A 16,287-nucleotide genomic window follows, 5' to 3' on the forward strand; every position below is an offset into this window, starting at 1 on the left:
GGCATGGCAGCAGGCAGGGTGCAGGCCATGCAGCCATACCACTAGGCACTGTGGTGCAGTACCCAGTCCTGCTCGGGGCCTCCTCCTGGCCCGGCCCACCCCAACCAGTTGAAGCTGACTCTGCCAGCCCCTGTGCCCCTGCACAACATAGGGCCTGAGCTTAGAGACATGGCACAGTGGGTAGCACCCCTGGAGGGCCAGCTCTTCTGCTCACTGGCCCAGGTGGAGCCAGCTTTAAGAACAGAATCCTAGAAAGGAGGGGGGTCAGTGCTGGGCCTGATCACTGGTACCAGCTGAGCGAGGGACAGGGTTGGGGGGCACGGGTGTACCTCGAGGTGAAAAGACACCATAGAGCCCAACCCACTGTGAAGCTGGGGAAACCAAGGCCCATTGAAGGCAAGAGATCACCATAGGTCCCAGAAGCTGAGCTTCATTTCTCCAACACCTGTCACGCAAATAAAACCATCAGTGTGACCTAGCAGAGGGGCAGTGAAATCAGCATGGCCAGCTAGAAGAGGCAGTAGCTGGCAAGGGGGCAGGGGAGGAGCCTGGGGGGATGAGGGGAGTGAGTTATAGACTGGGTCCTCTGGCCAAGAGGGAATGGAGGACAAACAGCATGGTATGTCCATGGCTGTGGGCACACAGCCTTCTGTGCACATCCACTGCTGCCTAGGCACGGGTCCCAGACACACACGGCCCCATGCAGTGTCACGTAGGCACTAGGACTTGTGCATGGATAGACTGAACCTGGTAGCCCCAGGTGGGCATGGGTGGGGTTGTCCTCCCTGGAGGGCAGCACAAGGTGGGACAGGAGGTGGAGCCAGGTCACTCAAGCCCTTGGTTGCAGCATGGGTCTCAAGGCTCTGGGAGGTGATGATCAGGAAATCTATGGGCCTCATATCTAGGAGGTGACTTCCCTTCCTCCTTATGCCGAGACATGGGTTCCTGACTGACCTCAGGCTCCCCTTTCCTGCTCCCAGCAGGACCAGGCTAGGGCTACAGACCCTGGGGATAGCAGCTGAGGGGGCAACACTGGCCTCCAGCTTTCCTGCCCCGGCCCTCCAGCATATCCCAACTCTGAGGTCCAAGGAGTCTCTGCAAGGGGGATCTACTTACTTTGACTGCCCCCACCCACCCAGCTAGGACCCAGACATCTAAGACTATGGTGAGAAGGTGGCCAAACCCACACTGACCTTTCCATTGCCCAGTTCTCTCAGCTGGAGCTAAATGACTATGTGCCTCCCAGGAGACACCCCGAAATGCCAGCCAGCTTGGAGGAAGAGTGCCCTGCAGCCATCCACAAAGAGCAGAGCCCCTGCTCTGGGGCCCATGCCCTCCACCCCAGCCCGAGGGTGTACCCCTCTGTCTGCCTGTGGGCAGGGATGCTGGGCATGGAGTCCCCTCCTCACCTGCCTTAAGTGTAGCCCTGGGGTATCCAAGACGCATGGTGCTGGCGGGGGACATCCAGGAAGCAGGGAAGACCTAAGCCTACTTTTGTGACATGGTGGCCTTCCTGGGTCTGAGGTGCATGGCCTGTGCATAGGAGCGTGTGTAGGTACAGGTGAGCCAGGCCAGCATCCCAGAGAGCAGCTTTTTGGATGGTAACTCAAATGCTATTTTTATATTAAAACAATAAATATGTGATGACATGGAAGCAAATTGTACATGAATTTTTAAGATCGACCATGAGACTGGGGCACCTGGGTGGCTCAGTCAGTTAAGCATCTGACTCTTGATCTTGGCTCAGGTCATGATCTCATGGTTTCATGAGTTTGAGTCCTACATCAGCTTTGTGCTGACAGCATGGAGCCTGCCTAGGATTCTCTCTCCTCTCTCTCTGCCCCTCCCCCACTCATGCTGTGCCCCCTGCCAAAATAAGTAAATGTTAAGAAATAAAAAAAAAGATCAACTATGAGATTTTTAAATATACTTTTTAGTTTATATACTTACATTTTGAGAGACAGAGAGAGGGAGAGAGCGAGCAGGCAAGTGAGCACAGGGGGAGAGGCAGAGAGAGAGAATCCCAATCAGGCTCTGCACTGGCAGTGCAGAGCCAGACACGGGGCTCAAACCCATGAACTATGAGATCATAACCTGAGCTGACACCGAGTCTGACACTAAACTTACTGAGCCACCCAGGCGCCCCATTGGACCATGAGACTTTAAAGACATTTTCCCCAGAGGGGTGTCGGGGCAGGGCCCAATCCTGGGGAGAGGTGGGCACCAGACTGGGAGGGCCTAGGGCAGGCAGGGAAGCACCACACTTGTGGGGTCTCAGCTTACCCTTGCTCTCCTCTCTGGCCAGTGTCATCACAGCTTCTATTCACCTGGCAAGGGTCCCACACTGTCCATCAGGTCAACCCCTCACAATCCCCACCCAGACCCCCACCGCTGGTTTGGCAGTCCTTGGTGGAGGCTGCTTCTCAGCATGCCCAACCACCTGTGGAGTTGACTTAGCAAGAAGACAGGAATGAGCATGCAGTGCAGAGCCAACTTCACCTGTCCCGGGCAGGAGTGAAGGTGGTGAACCTGGGGAAAGCCTGCCCTCACCTGGACACTCCAGGAGTGACCACAGGTGGGTGGACTGCTGAGTGGATAGAGGGATGGAAGGACAGGAGGCTGGACGGAAGGAGAAATGCATGAATGAGTGAACAAATGTGTGGATAGGAGGGTGAGTGGGTGGTTGTGTAAGAGGATGGCAGTGGATGGAGAGGGCTGGTTATGTGAAAGGATGGCACTGGATGGAGAGATGGCTGGACAGTCAGATAGGCAGATGAATGGGTACAAGGTCATCGGGGGTTGATAGATGGGTGGATGAATGGGTACAAGGGGTGGGTGGGTAGATAGTCAGATGGGTGGATGAATGGGTAGGCAGGTGGGTAAGAACAAGGCTCTGAAACACTACTGGGTAGAGGGAGCCTGGACCCTGAACACTCTGGGACACGACTGTGGCTAGCACTTGCTCCATCAGGAAAGCAAAGGCACGATTAGAGGAACTACGGGGAGATGCTGATCATTCCCCGGAAACCTAAACCCACATTTGATGTCTTCCTGCTGACCCAGACATTCCTCCTCATAAGGAGTCCAGCCAAACCCTGCTCCAGAAAATCAAATTATGGGGCCTGAGTCCAATCTGGGTTGAGGAATTAGAGGAATTTCCTAAGGGTCAGGACGGCAGGGGGAGGCAGGCAGGAGGCCTGGGCGCCAGTCCCGACCCCTTGCCGGCCATCTGTCGGCACACTGCCAGCTGTCCCCCAAGAGGGGAGAGAGGGGACTGGCCACTGGTTGAACCTCATTCTGCCCCACTTGCCCCCCCTCCCAGATAGGGAGGAAATGGTGCAAGCAGAAGCAGAATCCAGGCCTGGTAGTGTCAAAGCCCCTTTGCCTGGGAGGGCATCATTTCCCCTACCCTCAACACTGCCAGCATGGAGACTAGCTCCCAACACTGCTGGCCAGGCCTCATGGGGAGCCCATTTTTACCCTGTCACCCCTACTGTGGTCAGATGGTACCCACAGCTGCGGGGATAGCTTCTGGCCAGCACACAAGGATGGGCACTGAGCCAAGGCTGGAGCCTGGGCCGTGGGGTTCACACAGGGCGGAGTCCATGTCTGCCTGTCCCACGCAGGACTACAGTGTTGCTCCCAAGTCAGTGTAGGGCCTGGGCTGTCTGGGCAGGAGGAGGGTATTCTTAACCTCAAAGCAGTGGAAGAAATTGCCAAGGAAAGACAAACCAGCTTGACTTTGTGAAAACGAACCATTACTGTACATCCCCCCTTCCCCCAAAAAAAGGGCCACGTATTGTGGTTATGGTTTTTTGGTTTTGGTTTTTAAAGTTGACACCATTTACAGTAACATATGCAGTGAGCATTTCACACAAAAGACAGATGATAACTTGCTTCTAGACCTTGACTTCATCACAGTGGAAGCTGGTGAGGGGCACGTGGGGACATGTCACACTAGCCCCTCTATCTCTGTGCATTTACAACCTTCCATAACAGAAAGTGGGAGAAAAAATATAAAGACAACCAAAAGACAATCAACACCTTAGGATTAGGTCTTTGTAACATCCAGCAGTAAAGTGACACCCTTCATCTATAAGGTACTCTTGCAAGTCAATAAGGAAAAACCAAAACCTCAACTCCAAGCGAGTAAAGGCTATAAACAAGGGATGTGGCCAGAGATATAAGATGCAGAGCAATGAACGTGGACACCATCAAGCGTGCACGCACCCTGAGAAAAGACTGGAAGGAAAGGCCTTTCAGGTCACTGGGGCACTCTGGGCGGCAAAGTTCTGTACCCACCAGTGTTGCCAGTGCTCTGTGAGGACCCGAGTTACTGCTACAGTTGAAGGTAAGGAAGAGACGGAAAAGCAGCCACCTGCCCTAGCAGGCCGGCAAGTGAACAAGGAAGCTCCCCAGGGGCCTGAGCAGTACCCCTTGCAGACCAAGGGAAGCAAAGGGATTTTCAGGGAGCTGATAGAGCCATAATTGGATTTAGCCTGGAAATTAGATTTCCCCAGCAGAGGAGGTACCCCTGTTGCAAGTGACCAGATGCCATGGTGGGGGTGAGGGTTGGAGAGATGGCCCCTTAGTGACCTCCTGCCCCCAGGCTATCCACACAGGCACCCAGCTGCACCCATCTGATGATCATATGGAGGACAACTCACATGTGCAGGGAGAACAGTCTGGGGAGGGAGGGCTCTTCCCCTGTGCCAATGGGGCACCCTAGGCCAAGTGCAGGCCAGGTCCAAGGCAGCACTGCTTAGCTCCAGGACAAGGGGGATGCTGAGCAGGTAGTCAAAAGGACAAGGGGGCTGTGGCAGTACTTGACGCAGGAGGCTCAGGGACACATCAGGCAGGGATACCTGTAAGGGCCCAGAGAGCTTGAAGTCTGGGAGCTGAGAGCCTGGGACTAGGAGTGACTGGGTGACTGTGGGCTGGACATGGCAGAGGCAGGCCTCACCTGGATGCTAGTGCAGGGAGAGGCAGGTGAGTATCCCAGCTGCTTTTCCTCGGTGGGAGGCCTGAGCACAAGGGGCCACCATGAGAGGCACCTAAAGGGGTGGCCTGAGATTCCCACTGGGGCAGGTCTCAGATACTTGCTCCATGTGCCAGCTATGGCACACCCCAAGTCTCCTTGGTTCCCTGGGAAGTGCCTGTCAGAACTCATGGAATGGAGATGGATAGCTCTCCCCCAGGCCCCAGGCTGGCATTCAGGGAAGTCCCCTTGCTGTCCCTCCTGTACCTGACCCAGATTCCAGCTGCAGCCATAGCCCAAGGGTGATGCCCTGCAGGTTCCAAGTGTGGGTATGGGCAGCAAGGATCCACCTCCTCTGGGGTCTCTGTTACAGCCAGTCCAGGAGCACCCCAAGGGCCCAAGTCTCCAGGGCTGGGGAGCCATGGGGCTCTAAATGGAGAGGGTGGGGACTGGCAGTCCCACTGCCCTCTCTGCTTGCACCAGTAGCCACCCACTCCACCTTGGTCATGAATGGGGAAACTGGGTGGGGGGCAATGGAATGGTCAAGCGCCAGGGTATCCTACTGTGTGGAAGCTGGCTAGTTGGCTGCTTCCAACACCAATGCCACCAAGGGAACTTGAGTGGCTCCCCCATCTCTTCCAGCAGAGACTCATACTCACACCCTCCCCAACACACACTCTATCTCAAGGACAGCAGAGCAGCATGCTGGGGCAGTGATGACGGTTCAGGCTCAGAGTGCCACCCTACCACACTCTGGGGTGTGCAAAAGACCAAGGCATTCCTGAGGAGGGGGCTGAGGCTCACGGCTAGGCTGGGACCAAATGCAGACAGATCCGATTGGCACCAGAGCCTGGGAGCCCAGTCCCTACTGAGGGGCCAAGGGGCCCATGAAATATGCTGATAGCCCCACTGAGATATAGCTGGGCAGCTGTCCAGCCAGGTCAAGGGCCACAGTGAGGCAGATAAAGCAGTCACCCACACTGGCTACCAGCCTGTGTATACCAGGAACGCCCTTCCCCGCCCCCCCACAAGATGGTGGACCCCCTTCTTCCTGGCCCCCTCTATCACCATGGCAACACCCAGGCTTCTCTGTGAGGGACAGAGCCTCTTTGTGGTGGCACAAAGCCCCTTTGAGGGGCAGTGGAGGTGCAGCCCCCAGGACCCTGTGGCCAATAAGCCTTTGGGGGGGGTGTGGTGAGGCAGGGCCCCTCAGCCCAGCTATCCCCCTCTTGCGTTGCAGAGCCAAGGAAGCTAGTATGGGAGAGCCTGGTGATTAGCAGCTGGAATGAAACCCCCTGCCGCAGTGCCACCTGCCCCAGCTGCCCACAGAAGAGTTCTTGGGATAAGCCCCATAGCTCTCTGCTAGAGTCTGGGGGATTTTCCATGTCTTCCTCATCATTTTGACAAGGAACACGTTCTGCCTAGATAAGTGGCTATGGGGAAACTCCTGCCTGATGGGAAACCAGGCTCAAGACCCAATGGGGACTGGGCACGGGAAGTGCTTGGTGGGCAGACAAGTCAGATGACAGCAAGTCTGGAAGCAGGTCTGCTGAGGGGGCTGCGCATGGCATCCCAGCTCATGGTCCCTCGCTTCTCTCACCTGGCTTCCCCTCCTATAGGGGGTGCCTATCTTTGCCTGCTGGCCCGGGGAGAATGCAACTGGCCCAGTTCTGTGGCCTAGCGCAGGCCTGCTGCAGAAACAACCTCAGGACAGACTTGTGTAAGAGGGAAACTGGCTACAACATAGTTTGCTCTAGGGTAGGGGAAATGAGGCCCTGAGGGCAATGTGGGCCTGGTGACAGGGACCCAGCACAGAGCACTCCTGCCCACACTCCAGTGAGGAGGCTGCCTTGTCAGGGCCCCATCCCACAGAGAGGGAGGTTCACCCTACCGGGCTCCCAGCAGTGGAACCCCTCCCCACCCCAGCCTGTAGGTCCTTGCCACCCTGACGGCTGCTGACCAGGCACTTGGCAGTGCCCCTGCATGCTGGGCACCCTGCCCGGCAGCCCTCCCCAAGCAACCTCAATCTGACCCACTGCAGCTTTGCTAACTAAGCCACTGGGGTGGGGGATCATGGCCCTGGGGCAGCAGCTGGGGGTAGAGCTGGCCCCAGGAGAGATCAATCCCTTTGTGGGCAGCTCTACGCGGGTCCCAGAGAGGCTGCCAAGGGACCAACCCTGACATGGCAGTGTCCACTGAGTCAATAAGCACCCCCTCCACCCCCACCTCTCCCTCCCTGTCTGGTTTCCCTGTCACATTCCTGCTAGCTGCTTGCGGGCACCAATGTGCCTGCATTGGACAATCATTAGCAATAGCAGGTCAGTTTTCTCCACAGCCCTGGGAGGGATGGGGGTGGTGGGGCCTATAGAGAGGGGAGCTCCCAATAAAGCCCAGCCCAGGTTCTCACTATCCTTGCTGCTGGGGCCTGGGCTTAGCAGGATCCTCCTCAGCCTCCTAAAGGAGATTCCAGGGGAAGAGTGAGATGTGTGCAAAAGTTGGTCCCTCATTTATTCCCTCATTAGGAACACTGGAGACCCTAGCAGGGAGACTCTGCCGGGCCTTTCCAGTACAGTGCCTGGGACAGGACCAACAAACACCAAGGTGGCAGGAAGACCCTCCAGGAAGACCCGAGAGGATGGCTTCAGCCATGGCCACCTGGTTCTAGATGGTTCAGAGGTGAGTGTGGGTGAAAGAGTAGAGCACACCCTGCAGAGGGAGGTTCCAGGCCCTTCCAGCCTTGCTCCTGGCCCCACAGCATCAAAGGGCCAAGTCCCCTCTAGTCTGTTTCTGTCCAGGGTCAACAAGCATGTGACCATGGCCAGCGCAGGCCTCTCCTGGGGCCCCCAGGAACATCCCTTCCCTCCCAGAAACGTAGCTGGCTACCAGCCTTGCTGCTCCTAACCCCCTCTCCAGGCTGGGAGCCAGCTCAGCTGCTCCTGAAGCTAGGGAGTGCCCATGGCAACAGGTCCAGACACCACCAACCTCCAGCCATCAGCAAACTCCCGCCTTTTATATGCAAATGACCCAGTGGGAAAGGGCAGGGGGCTCCACTCCACCAGCCCCAGCACAGACTTCAGGCCCTGCATGTCCTCTCTGGCTCCCCTACCCACCCACACATACCAAGAGAGCCTGCTAGGGGCTGGACTTGTCTGTGTGTCCTACCCCTGCCCAAAGGAGGTGGGAACACTGCAGAAGGCAGCTTACAGTTTGGGGGCCTCCTAAAACTCACCTGCAGGCACATGTGAGCAGCCACCCACAGAAGCATGAACACCCCCCCCCCCACCAAGGATGCACGATACACCCACAGGCACATTTACACCCACCTATGCTGTGTGGTGGCTGCTAAGCTCACTATAGCTGCTCTGTGGGGCCTCACCTGCCCCACCGGAAAATGGGTGGTGGGTAGCCTGAAAGTCCTGACAGGTCCTAACTGGGGGAGGGGAAAGTAGGACTAGCACTCCTTAGCCATTGTGGCTCATGCTAAGGGTCAGCATCCTACACAGACCCCGTTACTGTCCGGAACACCTGCAAGGCTGCTGCCCCCCATTCAGACCTCTGAAGCCAGGCCTGTCTGTGGCACCACAATCTGCAAATGGCCCCAGTCTCCGGTCCACACAGACATCTCTCTGTAGCAGGTGAGGGTGGCCGGGCCACAGACCCTGGACAGAAGCACCCAGTCAGCACAGAACTGCCTACAGCACACCAGCACCCTGGGGCAAATCCTACTGCCTTTGAAGGACCTGAGAAGAGTTGCTTTTCACTAAATTACATTTAGCATATTTATTAGCACAAGTATTAGGGAATAGCTGATACATGTCCTCAAAAGGTCAAAGAGAGTGTTGAACTGATGAATTGGGAACACACCATAATGAAAAGGAGCAATCTGAAATGATGACCCAATGGAGATTTTAAACAAACAACAGCAGACAGGACACGGCAGCAAATCTGCAGAGTGAGGTAGCAGAAAGCATACTCGGGGCAGTCCTTCCAAAGCAGCAGAAAATGACAAAAAGTTGATGAAAGAGGGAAGACAGGAGATGTAGAAAATAGATCCCAGGACTAAACTTCCACAGAACAGGAATTCCCTGAGGCAGGAAGAGTGGATCGGCACCCCACAACATTGCCAGAAGCGGGGCTTTCTGTCCAGAAAACAAGCTAAGAAAAGTGTGGATATGCCTATTTCTGGCATTTTACAATTCACTCTTGGTAGGCTGATGTTTCCCCCAGTCTCCTAAACGTTTGATATCGGCTCTGCAGTATGGGAAGGAGGCCCACCCCGCCTGATCTGCTGGCTGTGCAAACGTTCCCAGTACCCAGGCGCACTGAAGTCTGGGTTCACATTCTCCACCAGGCTGTCCACATCCTGGCAGGGCTGGACATCGTCCATCCCCAGATGTCAGCTGCACATCGTCTTGCCCACTCACCATCTCTTGTGTTGCAGACACTTTTACAACCAGGAATAGCTGACAGCTTTGTTAAACAAGATGCCTGGCCTCCTTAAATCAAGATCTTTAAAAAAGTTAACCTAGCTCTGAAATTCCTTAAGGAAACTTCATAGTGAAATTCCTGGATTTTCAGAGTCATGATTTGCCATTCACATGATCCATCTTTCCCTGGGAGGGAACAAACATGGCTCACTGGGAGCTCACCAGATTGCCCAGAGAAGTCCAGGCTATTTCAATTGGGGGGTCACCCTACCATAGGCAGAAGCTCCAGGCAACATCCCTTGGGGTACAAGGGCTGCTGAGAGGTTGAACTGTATTTTCCAGCCATGCCCTGATATGCCATGTGCCTTAAGATGACTAGCTGTTCCTAGCAGTCCTTTGTTAGCTGCCTGTGGAGAGTATTTTTACTGTCTCAGGATATCTGTGCATCTGTGGACTGATGAGTATAAGAGATTAGGTATTAAAAAAAAAAGAGAGAGAGAGACAGACACTAGATATGAATCCATGAAACACAAAGTTCAGCCAAGCCAAACAACAACAACAACAACAACAACAACAAAAACCCAAACGATACACACAGATGCCTGTACACACACAAACATGAAAGTTAAGTATACGACGGATGTGTTCATTAACTAGAAGGTAGGAACGTTTTCACAATATATTTGTATATCCAATCCTTACAATGTACATTTCAAACAGCTTACAAGTTTATCAATTATACTCAGTGAAACTGAAAAAAAATGAAGTAAAACAAAGGAACATTTTAGCTATTTTAATTTTACAAATTCAGTTGCTTAAAAATAAATTTGAGGGGTGCCTGGGTGGCTCGGCTGGTTAAGCATCTGACTTCGGCTCAGGTCATGATCTCATGGTTCATGAGTTCGAGCCCCGCATCAGGCTCCGTGCTCACAGCTCAGAGCCTGGAGCCTGCTTTGGATTCTGTGTCTCCCTCTCTCTCTGCCCCTCCCCTGCTTGCTCTCTCTCTCTCAAAAATAAATAAACATTAAAAAAATTTTTTAAATAAAAATTTAAAAAAGTAAACTTGAAAAATGTAAAAAAAATTCCCAACAACACCCATCTCTTGTGTTCCATATGCCTTTTCTTTTATATTTTAAAATAAAAAAGATTATAACAGAGTACTATGAACAATTGCACACCAACAAATTGTATAACCTAAATGAACAAATTCCTACAAACACACAATCTACCAAAACTGACCCATGAAGAAACAAAACCTGAGCAGACCTGTAACTAGCAGGGAGACTGAATCAGTATTCAAAATCCTCTCAAAAAAGAAAGGCCCAGGACCAGATGGCTTCACTGGTGAATTCTACCAAATATTCAAAGAGGAGTTAACATTAATATTCAAACTGTCCCCCAAAATCGACAAGAAATGAGCAGTTACTAACCCATTCTACAAGGCTGGAATTATTATTACCCTGATACCAAGCCATAAAAGAAAATTATAGACCGGGGCACCTGGGTCGCTTAGTCGGTTGAGCATCCAACTTTGGCTCAGGTCATGATCTCACAGTTCATGAGTTCGAGCCCTGCATCAGGCTCACTGCTGTCAGCAGAGAGCCTGCTGTGGATCTTCTGCCCCCCTTTCTCTCTGCCCCTCCCCCCCCTCAAAAATACACATTAAAAAAATTATGGACCAATATCCCTTATGAATATTGACGCAAAAATCTTCAACAAAACACCAACATACTGAATTCAGCAGTATATATATTTTTAAATGTTTATTTATATATTTTTGAAAGAGAGAGAGAGAGGACAAGCACGTGTGCACGCACACACTGGGGAGAGGCAGAGAGAAAGGTAGAGAAAGAATCCCAAACAAAATCTGTGCTGTCAGCACAGAGTCCAACATGGGACTCAAACTCATGAACCATGACATTATGACCTGAGACAAAATCAAGAGTCAGATGCTTAACTGACTTAATTGCCCGGGCACCCCATGAATTCAGAAGTATATTAGGATTATACATCATGATCAAGTAGGATTTATTCCTAAATGCAAGGATGGCTTACCATATGAAAATCAATCAACATAATACCCTGTATATTAACAAAATAATGGGGGAAAATGGTCATTTCATTGGGGAATAAAAGACAAAATTCAACACTCTTTTATGATATAAACACAAAACAAACTTGGAATAGAAAGAAACTACCTTCATATGATAAAGGCCATACATAAAATGTTACATCATACTACGTATGCTACACATCATTGTCACCACAGCTTACATCATACTCAATAATGAAAGACTTAAAGCTTTTCTCTTAACATCAAGAAGGCAGGGATGCTGCTTTTGTCATTTCTGTCCAAGTCTTCTATTAAATATCTTGTATCAAGAACTACCCTACGACCCAGCAATTGCACTACTAGGTATTTATCCAAGGGATACAGGTATGCTGTTTTGAAGGGGCACATGCACTCCAATGTTTATAGCAGCACTATCACAATAGCCAAAGTATGAAAAGAGCCCTAATGTCCACTGATGGATGAATGGATAAAGAAGATGTGGTATATATATATATATATATATATATATATATATATATATATATATATATATATATCTATCTATCTATCTATATAATGGAGTATTACTCGGCAATCAAAACGAATGAAATCTTGCCATTCGCAACTACGTGGATGGAACTAGAGGGTATTATGCTAAGCGAAATTAGTCAGAGAAAGACACATATCATATGACTTCACTCCTAAGAGGGCTTTAAGATACAAAACAGATTAACTTAAGGGAAGAGAAGCAAAAATAATATAAAAACAGGGAGGGGGACAAAAACATAAGAGACTCTTAAATATGGAGAACAAATAGAGGGTTACTGGAGGGGTTGTGGGAGGGGGGATGGGCTAAATGGATAAGGGGCATTAAGGAATCTACTCCTGAAATCATTGTTGCACAATATGCTAACTAACTTTTTTAATTTAAAAAATGAATTAAATTTTAAAAAAAGAGGAAAAAAATCTTAGATCAGTAGGCAGGAAAAAGAAATAAAAGGTATCCAAATTGGAAAGGAAGAAGTGAAATAATCTGTTTATAGACAACATCATTCATGTAGAAAATCCTCAAGATTATACACACATACACACACACACACACACACTCAGAACTGATAAACAAGTTCAGTGAAGTTATAGGGTACAAAATAAAAAAACAGAAATCACTAACAATGAGCAATTTAAAAAGGAAATTCAGAAAATGATTTTAGTTACAATAACATCAAGAAGAACAAACTACATAGGGATAAACTTAACAAAGGTGAAGAAGGACTTGTACACTGCAAAGTATATAACCTTCCTGAAAGAAATTAAAGATGACATACATAAATGGAAAGATATCTCATGCTTCTGCAATGGATGACTTGGTATTGTTAAGATGTCAATATCACCCAAAGTAATCTACAGATTTAATTCTGTCCCTATCAAAATCCCAATGGCATTTTTTACAGAAATAGAAAACTCCATCCTAGAAGCCATATGGAATCTCAAAGGGCCGAACAGCCAAAATAGTCATAAAAAAGAACAAAGTTGGAGGTCTCACACTTTCTGATTTCAAAATTTATTACAAAGCTATAGTAACCGAACTGTGTGGTCATAGCATGAAGGCAGACAAAGACCAGTGGAATAGAAAAGAAATAAATCCTCACATATATATGGTCAACTGATTTTTACAAGGATGCAGGAAGGAACTGTCTTTTCAATGAATGGTGCTGAGAAAACTGGATATCCACATGGAAAAGAATGAAGTTGAACCCTTATCTTACAACATATGCAAAAATTAACTCAAAATGCATCAAAGATCTAAACGTAAGACCTAAAACTATAAAACTCTTAGAAGAAAACACAGGGGAAAAGATTTGTGATGTTGGATTTGGCAATGATTTCTTGGATATGACATCAAAAGCATAGGCAACAAAAGTAAAAATAGATAAATCGAACTATATCAAAATTTAAAACTTCTGTTCAACTGACACAATCAACAGAGTAAAAAAGCAATATAGAGAATGGGAGATTTTCAAATCATGTATCTGATAAGGGATTAATATCCAAAATACATAAATAACTCCTACAACTCAACAACAAAAAACAAATAACCCAATTTTAAAAATGGGCAAAGGATGTGAACAGACATTTCTCCAAAGAAAAATACATAAATGGTGAAGAAGTATATGAAAAGATGCCCAATCTTACTAATGTTAGAGAAATGCAAATCAAAAGCACAGTGAAATGTCACCTTACACTCATTAGATGGCTACTCTCAAAAACACAAAATAACAAGTTTTGGTAAGGATGTGGAGAAATTGGAGCTCTTGCACAGTTAGTGGGATGTAAAATGGTGTAGCCACTATGAAAATCAATACAGTGGTTCCTCAAAAACTTAAAAATAGAATTACTGTACGATCAACCAATTCCACTTCTGGTTATATATCCAAAAGAACTGAAAGCATGGTCTTGAAGACATATTATACACCCATGTTCACAACAGCATTATTCATAAGAGCCGAAAGGTGAAGCAACTCAAGTGCCTACCAATAGATGAATAGAAAAACAAAATGTGACACAGACTAATGGATCATGGACCATTATTATCAATGGAATGTTATTCCACCTTTAAAAGAAAGGAAATTTTGACACATGCTACAACATGATAAATCTTGAGAACATCATACTAAGTGAAATAATCCACTCATAAAAAGACAAATACTGTATTATTCCACTTTTAGGAGGCATCTAAAGTAGTCAAATTTATAGAAAGACAAAGTGGAATGGTGGTTCCAGGGACTAGGGGGAGGAGGTAATGGGTCCACCAATGTTCATTAATGGAAACAGAGTGTGAATTTTGCAAGATAAAAAAGTTCTGGAGATTGGTTGCACAACAATGTGAATATACCTACTGATACTGAACAATACATCTAAGAATAGTTACAATGGTCAATTTTGTGTGTATTTTATCAAATAAACATTTAAAAAGAGCCATCTTGTGTAATAACTTAGAATATGCAAAACATTCTTTTAAATAAATAGATAAAAGATAAAAATTCAAGCATACATAGAGTTGACTATTTAGAAACAATGAAAAACTTATTCAGACATTATACACAAAAATGTATGGATTATAGAATGATGGTGGTCAGGGGTTGAGGGGTAGAGGAAATGGGGAAATGCAGGTCAAAGGTTATACACTTTCAGTTATAAGATGAGTAAGTTCTAGGGATCTAATGTACAGCATGGTGACTATAGTTAACAACACTGTATCGTATACTTAGTTAGAAGTTGCTATGAGAGAAGTCATTGGTTAATGCTCTCACCATAACAACAAAACAATGGTAATTATATGGGATGAAGGATGTGTCAACTAACTTTATTATGTTTACCACAAAACGTTTACCATTTTGCAATACACACGTGTACCAAATCATCACACTGTATGCCTTAAATTACACAATATTATATGCCAATTATATCTTGACAAAGCTGGGAAAAAAATAGCCAAAGCTATACTCAGAGGTAAATTCATAGTTTTAAATACTTTCATTAGAATATAACAAAGAATGACTATGAATACGAGTACACCAGAGCATAATGAAGAAACACTAAAACATCCTTTGCAGCAAGTTTCCTAAGTTTTCTCTCTGCCTATTTCTAAAGCTCCCCCAGGTATAATACCCAGACAATTTCTAACAGAGAGAATCAACAACATAACTGATTCCAAAATAAAGAATACTCAAATGTGGTTTAAAAAAAAAAAAAAAAGAATGAAGGGGCGCCTGGGTGGCTCAGTTGGTTAAATATCTGACTCTTGATTTCAGCTTAGGTCATGATTTCACAGTCATAGGATCTAGCCCAGCATAGGGCTCTGTGCTGGGTGTGGAGTCTACTTAAGATTCTCTCTCTCCCTCTGCCCCTGTCCCCCACTTGCTCTCTCTTTCTCTCTCTCTCAAATAAAAAGTTGAAAAAATTTTTTAAAAATTTAAAAAGAAGGAATATGAATAAAGTCCTCAAACCAAGATTCCCATTGAAAAGACCAATGCAACTCTGACCACCTTTTACATGCCAGAAACAGAAATTTCTAATGTATAGAGTTCAGAGAGAACAGGACCTAAAGAAGATACAGAAAATTAACCTGTAAGCCTAGGATCACACTGTAAAGTTCTGTCACCAGCTCTTAGGCCCCTGCACACACAAAACAGACACAATAAATCTAAACCTTCCCCTGCTGCCACAAATGGTACCAAAGGTGAGGGGGTGGGCAGTGGGGACACAGACCACCTTGGCCTCTGCTGGATTACAGGCCAGAGCGGAGTGGCAGCCACCATGGCACCTGGCAAGCAGCAGGTTTCTGTTGCAAGAAGGAAGCAAGGATGAGCGGCTGGAAAACAGTATCCACACCAACAGAGTACTGTGGCTCCCGTGCAGGGGCTGTACTGAGGAATCACAGCATGTGCTCTATGCTGAGGCCAATTTTTGCAAGAAACTGGAGAAATGTCAGGAGAAGGACTGCCTCAGGCCCCTGAAGGCTCAAGAGAATGCTGCCTTGCTGAGGGCATCTCTACATCTAGAATGATGCAGAGAGTGAGTACATAGACCCTCACTCAGGCAGACCCTGCTGAGTCTGGAGGTGGGTGTGGCAAGAAGCAGGGCTGCTGCTGTCACAGGGACCAGGTATGGCTTTTATCCTGAAGGCAACAGGGGGATCTCATGTGAGGGAGAAACCAGACAAATATTTGCTGAAGGAGTCAATAAGAAAACCAGGCCCAGCTCAAAAGCTTTCCCTTCCTCCCAACCAGCTTCAAGGAAGGGATAGCTGACACTCCTCCACTCTCACC

General features: G+C 48.1%; 1 protein-coding gene across 4 annotated transcripts in view; it reads right to left on the bottom strand.

The window, feature by feature from the left end:
* ARVCF (ARVCF delta catenin family member) overlaps positions 1-16,287 on the bottom strand; it is a 49,402-nt gene that overhangs the window by 22,646 nt on the left and 10,469 nt on the right. The window lies entirely within an intron of this gene.

Source organism: Lynx canadensis, chromosome D3 (assembly GCF_007474595.2).
Source record: "Lynx canadensis isolate LIC74 chromosome D3, mLynCan4.pri.v2, whole genome shotgun sequence".
NCBI classification, from domain to species: domain Eukaryota; kingdom Metazoa; phylum Chordata; class Mammalia; order Carnivora; family Felidae; genus Lynx; species Lynx canadensis.